Source organism: Saccostrea echinata, unplaced genomic scaffold (assembly GCF_033153115.1).
Source record: "Saccostrea echinata isolate AGI-Se365-2 ecotype Australia unplaced genomic scaffold, CSIRO_AGI_Sech_v1 ptg000052l, whole genome shotgun sequence".
NCBI lineage: Eukaryota > Metazoa > Mollusca > Bivalvia > Ostreida > Ostreidae > Saccostrea > Saccostrea echinata.
In genome coordinates, this window is record NW_026889801.1 from 4,329,663 (window position 1) to 4,341,189 (window position 11,527).

Below are 11,527 nucleotides of genomic sequence, written 5' to 3' on the forward strand. Positions count from 1 at the left end.
AAATCAATTATTTGACTTTGAGTGATGGTAACCCCAACCCATATATCCGTTGTCTGAGAAAAGTCCGACTTGGGCGAGAAATTCTCGCTATTAGTCAGAAAGTGCCCCTAAGCGGAATCCAACATGGAGGCTAGTTTCATGCCTTGTTATGTTTATAGTATAGTAGATATATATTTTTTTAACAATTAAGCTGGGGAGTGCCTATGATTTGCAATACTAATTAATGTCAACATAATCAGAAGAGATTTCTAAGCAAAATATTTAAACATTTACAATTAAAAAAATTCTAATAATAGGATTTCACCACTAAAGGTTAAATTCATTTGTCAAAGTTATAAAACTATTAATTTTCGTGAATTTACGGTTATTTTGGATGTCTTATTTTGGTCCTGCGCCAGTTAGTCTATACCTCAACACATTTTGTTTAAGTAATCAGTGCACAGATTCATCTTCAGTCGAAGCAGAAGTTTTCAAAGGTAAGGACAGAATTTCACACGGTTGTAATTCTTCGATTGTTTTTAGTTAATACGTTTACTTTTGTTAAACATTCGTTATCTTATTGCATATTTATTCAAATTTAATCATCGATGCCGGCAATTTTCGTAGATATTTTTTTTTTATTTTAACAGACCTGCATGTATATATGCTAGGTACACACGTGCATTCAAAGTAGTCATATTACATTAACGTTTGATGACAGTCCGTGATAAACAATTTTTTTCTTGTTTATATTTCGAAATGCCTAAGTGAAAGACGGCGAGTCAGACCAAGGCTCAGCCAAGAAAACGAGCAGGGAGACGAGAGTCTCGTCTGGAAACTATACTTCCGAATTTCCTCCGTCGGCGAGCAACACGGACGGAACAGTCCAGCCTATCAGTTGCCCTCTGATGCTCTAGATGTACAAGCTTCTACACCCTCAATAATGCATACCAACGTTATGCCATCCTATCAACTTTAGGATCTGGCTCAGTGCATTTCCACAATTTTGAGTGAGCGAGAAGACCCAGCCCCACTTCAGGGGACAAAAGGTACACCTTCATCTAATGCGAACATAGGTGTTTCTAGTTATGACAATGATTTGGGGTGCAATGTACCCAATAACATTAAACTCAAAATTGCCAACGGCGAATATGTTAATTTAGCTTCATTGATCAACAATAAGCTTGAAACTGACCCCCATGATGATACTAGATATTTCTCACTGCAAAATGGAATTTGGCTTTATCATCAAAATCTAAACTAAAACCCATTACTGACATTTAAATGTGGACAGATGCATTTCTTATCAATGCATCTATTTATGTGCTAGCTAACCCCATGGAAAACACTGCCCTCGCAGCTCTGTTAAGGCTGCATAAAGGGGGCGGGGCCTAATTTATACGGGAAAAGTTTACTGTGACATCACACAAATATAGCAATTCCTCACAATAACAGAAAATGAAATAATTTGCGAATCTAAACTGCATAACAGTAATGAACTACATCAAAACTTACCACTGCATTCATTTTTGACGCTAGTTAAATCCCACACAGCAAGATATAAACAAGTCACTGATCGCAATGCACTTGTCGACATGACGTCATCATGGTAAAGTTTGACGCATTTTATGTGCAGTGAGAGGCGGATCAAGTAATTTTTTCACAGTGAAAAATGTATTTTATTATTAAACAGAATATTATCTTCGGTAGACCATTCATACAAATCTGAAACATTTGTTTAGTGTTATTATTTAAGAACTATCGAGAGAATGTATTGAAGTAATTCTACCGTGTTTTTGTCTTCAGGGTGTGCATGTTTCACGCCGAGGTGCCCCATTAAATCGCCCTTTCGCAAGGGCATACACTAATTAGACCTTGATCATTTTTTGAATACATATAATGGACATATTCCTTAACTTGAAAAGTGCTGCTGCTTTCCTGAAATCCATAGCATAACTTAATAAATACATAAAATATTTGGTAAAGGTCACACATATTTCGACATTAGCAAGATAACATGAAATTTAAACTAATAAAATGCGAATTCTATTTAAAGCTGCAGCACATTCCATAAACTACAAGTCATGTAGAAACAATCTATTACTTTAATTTTTAATTTTAACTAGGGTATGCCCTTGCGATATTGAAATTTGTTTGTGACCTACATACAGTACACATTACATGCATTTATCACATGACTGTCAAATAACGTGACCAAACCAAATTCAGTACGGAGCGAGTATACAATGCTCTTTAAAAGAATGTTAAAGTCATAAGATAATATAGTACCTTTACAAAATTAAAATTCATTTTAAAAAGGTATGTATTTATGCATGTTTATATTCTGTTGATTTCTTCGAAGTACGCCTTAACAGTGCTGCGCTGTTTAAATATGTCCACACAATACGTCTCGGGGCAAGTCGGGTTAATGGTCTGGGTTTGCGTGAAGATGACATTTTATTCATATTGAAGAAAGAGTGCAACCCTTCAATGTCATTTGCGTCAGTTGATCAGGAGCTTTGGCTCCTTTATATGTATAACAATACCCCTCACCGACAGCCTTCCATTCAACCATCCCAACCCTTGAAATGTTATAATTTCAATTACAAGGGTTATTGTTCATGGCAAACCTGCCAATATAGGCACTGGTACATCCTATGCTCACAACCTCATCCCCTCTCAAAGTGTAGAAGCACTACTAGAAATTCATTGAATTTTAGATCTGGGAACTCTCAGTCAACCTGGCGGCCCAATGAACAGTCAAACCAGCCAACAGCAGTTACAGAGCCCCCGCCTCAACAACAGTTAAGCATCAGTAGCTAGTATTGCATACAGTCCCATCAAGACTTCATTTTTATCAGAATGTTTGACCAATTATCCATACACGAAAAATGCATATGAACTATTGCAAGGGTTTTATTTTGGTTTTCAATTAAATTATCAAGGTCCTAGACAGCCATATGACTGTAAAAATCTTAAGTCTTTGAATTCACTTACTACAGAAGCCATACAGTTAGTCAATAAAGAAATAAGTTTAGGTCGGTTCGCTGGTCCCTTTTTCTACTCTCCATTTCTCAACCTTAGACTGTCCCCCATTAGTATGATACCTAATGAAGATAGTACTTTTCGTATTATTCACCATTTGTCCCACCCAGTTGGTAAAAGTGTGAATGATTTCATTGATCTTCAGTATTGATCAGTTAAATACACACTATTCGTTGAAGCTTTGAGAATGTTGGAAAGGATAGGTCCGGGAACTTTTATGGCTCGTTTAGACATTAAGAATGCTTTTCGTTTGTTACCAGTTCATCCCTCTGATTTTGAAAATTAACAACCATATTTATATTGACAAGTGTATGCCTTTTGACTGTTCTGTGAGTTGTGCTAAATTTGAAAAGTTTGCTTCCTCTTTTGAATGGTGTTTAAAACACAAGAGTCTATCAGATAATTTAGTCCACTATTTGGATGATTTTTTAATAGCAGGTGCATCTGGGACGAAGCAATGTCATTATTTTGTTTCAACATTTACCAATCTATGCAACGATTTGGGGTCCCATTAACCCCCGACAAAACCTAAGGCCCTACAATAAAATTGGAATTTTTAGACTTGGAAATTGATACAGTCACAGAGACTGTTATTATCCAAAAAGGAGAAGCAGTGTCAGTTTATGATCACCTCAAGTTGATCACTTCAATATCGTAAAAACGTTACACTTTAGGAAATTCAGTCCCTTACAGGACATGTATATTCTGGTATCGAAGAATCTAAATACGTATTATCCTTTACCTTTTTATGTAGACCATTTAAAACTATCAAAGGGGCACAGTAAATTTTGTTGCGACTCTGATGAAGATTTAACTGTTCTTTCATTATAGTGCATCAAAAGCGGAATGTAATTGTATAGGTTGATTGATTGTATGTAGTTTTACGTTCCATTCGAGAAATGTTCACTCATATGGAGACGTCACCATATACCGGTGAAGGGCTTCAAATTTAGACCTTTACTCGGCACTCAGGGCCATTAAGCAGTGAGGGATCTTTATCGTGCCAACGCCTGCCGTAACAGGGGTACTCGGTTTTTAAGGTCTCATCCGAAGGACCTGCACTTTTCACTTCAAAGTGCCGAGCGCTTGATGAAGAAACAGTTGCTTCCTATTTTTTATCGACTTAGGTCAGTCGCGGCCGAGATACGAACTCACGACCTCCCGATCACGGAGCGAGCGCTCTACCGACTGAGCTACAGTGACGGTATGTACTTGTATAGAAGATATATCTATAAGCTTGATCCTATAGTAAGGTGTCCGTCGTCCGTCCGTCTCTCTGTCTGTCTGCTCTAGAGTCGCGGAGTAAGGAGCTGATCCTTACGTTACGGGTTCAAATCCCACTGTGGGACATGGAGACCGGTCCATCGGATGAAACTGTATAAACCAAGGTCCTGTGTAGCAGTAAGTGCTGGCACGAAAAAGATCCCTAACTGCTCAATGGTCATGAGTGATGAGCATAGGTCAAAATTCGCAACCCTCCACCGGCAAGTGGTGGCGTCTCCATATGAGTGAAAAATTCTCGAGAGGGACGTTAAACAACAAACAAACAAAAAAACAAAACATTGCTTCGCCTACAGTTTGGCCTGATTTTAATATAACATGGCATGCAAGTAGACTACACTGAGATACATAATTGTCTTTATTGTTTTTCAAGAAATGTTTACTCATATAGAGACGTCACTATATACCGGTGAAGGGCTTCAAATTTAGACCTTTACTCGGCACTCAGAGCCATTAAGCAGTGAGGGATCTTTATCGTGCCAACGCCTGCAGAACATCATACTAATTGTAAGATGACTTTTACTCTTTAGTTTTTTCCCTGACTGTCTAAAGAAGTATATACATGTAGGGTTGATCAATCTAATAGTAATAGACGGCGAGGCAGATCATAGTGTGAGAGACACAAACACAAGACAGGCCCGTAGCAACATTAATCAAAGGGGGTAGCAGCTACACACACTCCACAAACAATAACAAGCTTAAAAAACATTAAATACTAATAGTCGTCTCGAGGGCGTTAAGAAAATAAACAAACAAATAAATAAAAATGTCCTCTCTACAGTACAGGTTACAGTATAAGTATATGATGATTGTGTATGCTATGCTAAGAATCCATTTCTCTAATACAGTGTTACGGATATTTTAGGCAACAATCTACTAATTTCTTTGCAATGATCATGGCCACGGTAAAAGTAGATGTAACATATAATTCAATCACAGGTACAACATAAGACAAAGTTTTCCCTTAAATTATCAAAAATTGATTACGCTAATGACGCCTTTGCAAGAATTGCTGTTTACTATATAAGATGGAATTGAGAGACTCTCCACATGGATATGCGGTGATAGAACCTAAGTGGCACAGAGGGGTGTTTACTGAGCAGAAAGGAATAAAATCTAGTTTTTTACATTATATTAATTATTTGGGTTTTCAGATTTCCAGATAAACAGGAAATTAAAATGTTTGTCGAACGACATGTAACAACCCATAAGGATCTCGTCATCATTTGCAGTTGTTATGGTTCTAGATATAGCTTTGAATATTAAAAGAACAGAAATTGCAATATGTGTAAAGTATTATTTAGAAGCCGTTACGTATTATTGAGATTTATTTATTTGGCTGAAGTCGTTTTTTTGAAAAACACATCTAACAGTAAGTAGCTTTATTGGTTGTTGTAGTTTCAAGATCGCTCTCTCTCTCTCTCTCTCTCTCTCTCTCTCTCTCTCTCTCTCAACAATTTTAAATGATATAGAGTATATGTGTATTCATATAAGAAATAATTTATTGCTGAAAAAAGACAAAAATTCATTGCTTAAAATAAATGTCTTTATGTAGAAATAGTGCAAATTAATGTCTAATGATTAAATCAAAAATTGTAAGTATACATGCAGCTGACAATTTTAGCTAAGAAAACATAAAATTAAACCTCATCTCATGAAAGTATGGTATGTAACATATTTTAATGAACTCACTTTCATTTTAGATATCGATTGTAATATAGGATATATAGGTGAAAGTTGTGAATTACCTTGTCGATACCCAGCCTACGGAAAGTCTTGTCAATTAAGGTGCTTTTGTGAAAAGGAATACTGTGATCACGTGAACGGGTGTCGAGGTATGCTAATTCAAATACTAGTACATGCAGCCTATATAGTTTAACAAAGAATTTATTTAATAGGAGAGAAGGAAGGGGTTCCCTACTACGCATTCTTGATGATCATGTAGTACACTGGAATTAAACTGATGGAGATCCATTTTCATTAAGAATGTAAAAGGTCGCTTAAAATGTTGATAAGGGAACACTTTTTTCTCTCTGAATCGTACAAATGACCACCTTGACTTTACAATTCCAACTATGCATGTTCGGTCATGTTTCAAGATCCATTATGTTCTATCCTGAACATGTGGGACAGTGGAATGTCAAAGAAAGAAAATTAATGAAAATGATATTGCACTGTTTACTATTTTCCTCCAAGGAGAATGATTAAAAATACATATATTATTAAACATGAGTATCCTATTTCAATTTCATTTTTTTTTCCTTGACATTCCACATTTTCAGGAGAGAACATAAAGGATCTTGAAACATGATTCTACATGGTTGCAATTTTAAAGTCAAGGTCAATGTGGTCATTTGAACAGAGAAAATAAAGAACTTTTTCATACATACAGAATGTCCACCGGGTTCCAGAGGAAAAGGGTGCGAACATAATTGCACATATCCAAATTATGGTGTAAAATGTCAATCAAAATGTAACTGTTTGGAAGAAAAGTGTGATTATATCACTGGTTGTAAAGGTGAGAGAAAGAAAATAGGGTACAATAAATGTAAGATTATAACAAAGGAAAAAATTATATTTCGTCTTTTTCCGTAAATATTACGTATAACTTGCAATACTGATTAATGTTAACATAATCAGAAGAGATTGCTAAGCAAAATATTTTAACATTTACAATTAGAAAAATTATAATAATAGAATTTCACCACTAAAGGTTAAATCCATTTATCAAAATGAAAAACTGTTAATTTACGCAAAATACGGTTATTTGGGATGTTTTATTTTGGTCCTGCGTCAGTTAGTCTATACATCAACACATTTTGTTTACGTCATAAGTGCATAGAATCAGAGTCGAAGCAGACGTTTTCAAAGGTAAGTACGGAATTTCACATGGTGGTACTTTTTTGATTGTTAGCTCTACTGGTAAGAGACAAGAAGAGCTTATCCTATAGTAAGGTGTCCGTCGTCCGTCCGTCTCTCTGTCTGTCTACTCTAGAGTCGCGGAGTAAGGAGTTGATCCTTACGTCACAGGTTCAAATCCCACTGTGGGACATGGAGACCGGTCCATCGGATGAAACCGTATAAACCGAGGTCCTGTGTCACAGTAGGTGCTGGCACGAAAAAGATCCCTCACTGCTCAATGGTCATGAGTGATGAGCATAGGTCAAAATTTGCAGCTCTCCACCGGCAAGTGGTGGCGTCTCCATATGAGTGAAAAATTCTTGAGAGTGACGTTAAACAACAAAAAAACAAAACATTGCTTCGCCTACAGTTTGGCCTGATTTTAATATAACATGGCATGCAAGTAGACTACACTGAGATACATAATTGTCTTTATTGTTTTTTGATTTTGATAAATGATGTTGCCATGGTAACTAAAATCGAAATTTCTCTAAAATTCTTTTAAAAGGCTACTCCTTCTACAGTTTTAGTCTGATTGCAATACATCCTGCAACAAAAAGAGAGCAAAACAAGGATTATTATATATTTATTGCTGTTGCAAAGTTTGAAGTCCAAGTCCTACTTTTCTCTTCCTTTGTTATAAGTACAAACCAGTAGAGCTACAGACTCGACAGAGACTTCTGGTTTTTAGTTAATACGTTTACTTTTGTCAGAAAATTGTTGCAATGAAATATTAAACGCTATTTTATTTCAAATTTCTTCAAATTTAAGCATCGATGCCAACAATTTTCGTAGATATTTTTTTTCTATTTTAACAAACCTGCATGTATATATATGCTCATATAACATTAACGTTTGATGACAGCCCATGATAAACAATTTTTTTCTTTGTTTATATTTCGAAATGTCTAAGTGAAAGACGGCGAGTCAGACCCAGGCTCAGCCACGAAAACGAGCAGGGAGACGAGTGCCTCATCTGGAGACTACTTCCGAATTTCCTCCGTCGGCGAGCATCACGGGCAGAACAGTCCAGCCTATCAGTTGCCCTCTGATGCTCTAGATGTACAGGCTTCTACACCCTCAATAGTGCATACCAACGTTATGCCATCCTACCAACTTCAGGATCTGGCTCAACGCATTTCCACAATTTTGAGTGAGCGAGAAGACCCAGTCACACTTCAGGGGACAAAAGGTACACCTTCATCTAATGCGAATATAGGTATTTCTAGTTATGACAATGATTTGGGGTGCAATGTACCCAACAACATTGAACTGAAAATTGCAAATTGCGAATATGTTAAAGCTTCAATGATCAACAGTAAGCTTGAAACTGAACCCTATGATGATACTAGATATTTCTCACTGCAAAATGGCAATTTGGCTTTATCATCAAAATCTAAATTAAAACCCATTACTGACATTTAAATGTGGACAGATGCATTTCTTATCAATGCAACTATTTATGTGCTTGCTCGCCCCATGGAAAACGCTGCCCTGTTTAAATATTTCCACACAATACGTCTCGGGGCAAGTCGGGTTAATGGTCTGGGTTTGCGTGACTATGACGTTCAATTAATATTGAAGAGAGAGTGCAACCCTTCAATGTCATTTGCGTCAGTTGATCAGGAGCTTTGGCTCCTTTTTATGTATAACAATACCCCTCACCGACAGCCTTCCATTCAACCATCCCAACCCTTGAAATGTTATGATTTCAATTGCAAGGGTTATTGTTCTTTGCAAAACTGGCACTGGTGCATTCTATGCTCATAACCTCATCCCTTCTCAACGTGTAGATACACTACTAGAAATTCATTGAATTTTAGATCTGGGAACTCTCAGTCAACCTGGCGGCCCAATCAACAGTCAAACCAGCCAACAGCAGTTACATTGCCCCCGCCTCAACGTCAGTTAAACATCAGTAGTATTGCATACAGTCACATCAAGACTTCATTTTTATCAGAATGTTTGACCAATTATCCATACACGAAAAATGCATATGAACTATTTCAAGGGTTTCATTTTGGTTTTCAATTAAATTATCAAGATCCTAGACAGCCATATGACTGTAAAAATCTTAAGTCTTTGAATTCACTTACTACAGAAGCCATACAGTTAGTCAATAAAGAAATAAGTTTAGGTCGGTTCGCTGGTCAATTTTTCTACTCTCAATTTCTCAACCTTAGACTGTCCTCCATAGGTATGATACCTAATGAAGATAGTACCTTTCGTATTATTCACCATTTGTCCCACCCAGTTGGTAATAGTGTGAATGACTTCATTGATCCTTAGTATTGTTCCGTTAAATACACACTATTCGATGAAGATTTGAGAATGTTGGAAAGGATAGGTCCGGGAACTTTTATGGCTCGTTTAGACATTAAGAATGCTTTTCGTTTGCTACCAGTTCATCCCTCTGATTTTGAGTTGCTGGGGTACAAAATTAACAACCATATTTATATTGACAAGTGTATGTAATTTGGCTGTTCTGTGAGTTGTGCCGAATTCGAAAAGTTTTCTTCCTTTGGAAGAATGGAATTGTGTTTAAAACACAAGAGTCTATCTGATAATTTAGTCCACTATTTGGATGATGTTATACTAGAAGGTGCATCTGTGACGAAGCAATGTCATTATTTAGTTTCAACATTTACCAATCTATGCAACGATTTGGGGTCCCATTAACCATCGGCAAATCCTTAGGCTCTACAACAAAATTGGAAATTTTAGGTTTAGAAATTGATACAGTCACAGAGACTGTTAATATCCCATCAGAGAAGTTGCGTCAGCTTTCTGATCACCTCAATTATTTTCAATATCGTAAAAACGTTACACTTAAGGAAATTCAGTCCCTTACAGAACATGTATATTCTGGTATCGAAGAATCTAAATATGCATTATCCTTTACCTTTTTATGTAGACCATTTAAAACTATCAAAGGGGCACAGTGAATTTTGTCGCGACTCTGATGAAGATTTAACTGTTCTTTTATATAAAGTAGTAACTATAGTGCATCAAAAGCGGAATGTAATTGTATAGATTGATTGATTGTATGTAGTTTACGTCCCATTCGAGAAATTTTCACTCATACCGATACGTCACCATATACCGGTGAAGGGCTTCAAATTTAGACCTTTGCTCGGCACTCAGGGCCATTGAGCACTGAAGGATCTTTATGGTGCCAACGCCTGCCGTGACAGTGGGACTCGGTTTTTAAGGTCTCATCCGAAGGACCCGCAACTTTCACTTCAAAGTGCCGAGCGCTTGATGAAGGAACAGTTGCTTCCTATTTTTTATCGACTTAGGTCAGTCTCGGCCGAGATGCGAACTCACGACCTTCCGATCACGGAGCGAGCGCTCTACCGACAGAGCTACCGTGACAGTGTGTACTTTTCGCAGCACAGTTAAGGCTGCAGTAAGGAGGCGGGGCCTAATTTTTACGGGAAATGCTTACTATGACATCACACAAATGTATATGTTCTTCAAATTACCAGAAAATAAAATGATTTGCTATTTTAAACTGTTGGATAGCTTTAAACTACACTAATACTTACTATTGCATGTATTTTTGTCGTTGGTTTAATCCCACAGAGCAATATATAAACAATTCACTGATCGCAATGCACTTGTCAATGTGACGTCATATCGCAAAATTTGACGCAGTTTGTATGCAGAGAGAGGCGGATCAAGTTATATTTTATACAATGAAAAATGTATTTTGTAAGTAAATAAAATATATTTGCAGATATATGAGAGGCCATTAACTTGAATGCGATGTATATTTTATGATTTTAATCATATACTTCCCGTACATTTCCTATACAAGCGATACTGCCGTATATTTGTATGCAGATTCATTGAAGGGTAACAGAAGGGTCGTAATAAATCGATATATTGCAAGGGCATACCCTCAATGAATTATGACAAGCTTTTACACATAAACCCAAGAGGTATGAAGATATTTGAAAAGTGCTGCGAACCTGATGAAATCTTGCAAATGAATCAATTATATCTATATTTAATGTACTTGACCAGCAAATTATTCAGCATACGGTCTAACAAACGTAATTTTAGCAGTCATATAGTAGAATATATATAGGTTCGCAGCACTTTTCACAAACTACAAAGAGTGTTGAAAATAATTATAAATTAAACTTAGATTTTCAACGTGGTTATGCCCTTGCAATATTGGAATTTATAGATGACCTCAATACTGCAGGTATATTTGCTAAAATCACGTGACTGCCACATTACGTCACGAGTCTATGTAAGAAATCTAATCGTCCCCAACATGTAGTTTTCAACCACATTACATTTGTCTGATAAT

The 11,527-nt window shown here is 36.6% G+C and overlaps 2 pseudogenes; both read left to right on the forward strand.

The window, feature by feature from the left end:
• Positions 1 to 937: 937 nt before the first annotated feature.
• Positions 938 to 2,798, forward strand: LOC133204285 (uncharacterized; annotated as a pseudogene).
• Positions 2,799 to 8,110: 5,312 nt separating this feature from the next.
• LOC133204287 (uncharacterized) lies at positions 8,111 to 9,128 on the forward strand (annotated as a pseudogene).
• The last annotated feature ends 2,399 nt before the right edge of the window (positions 9,129 to 11,527 follow it).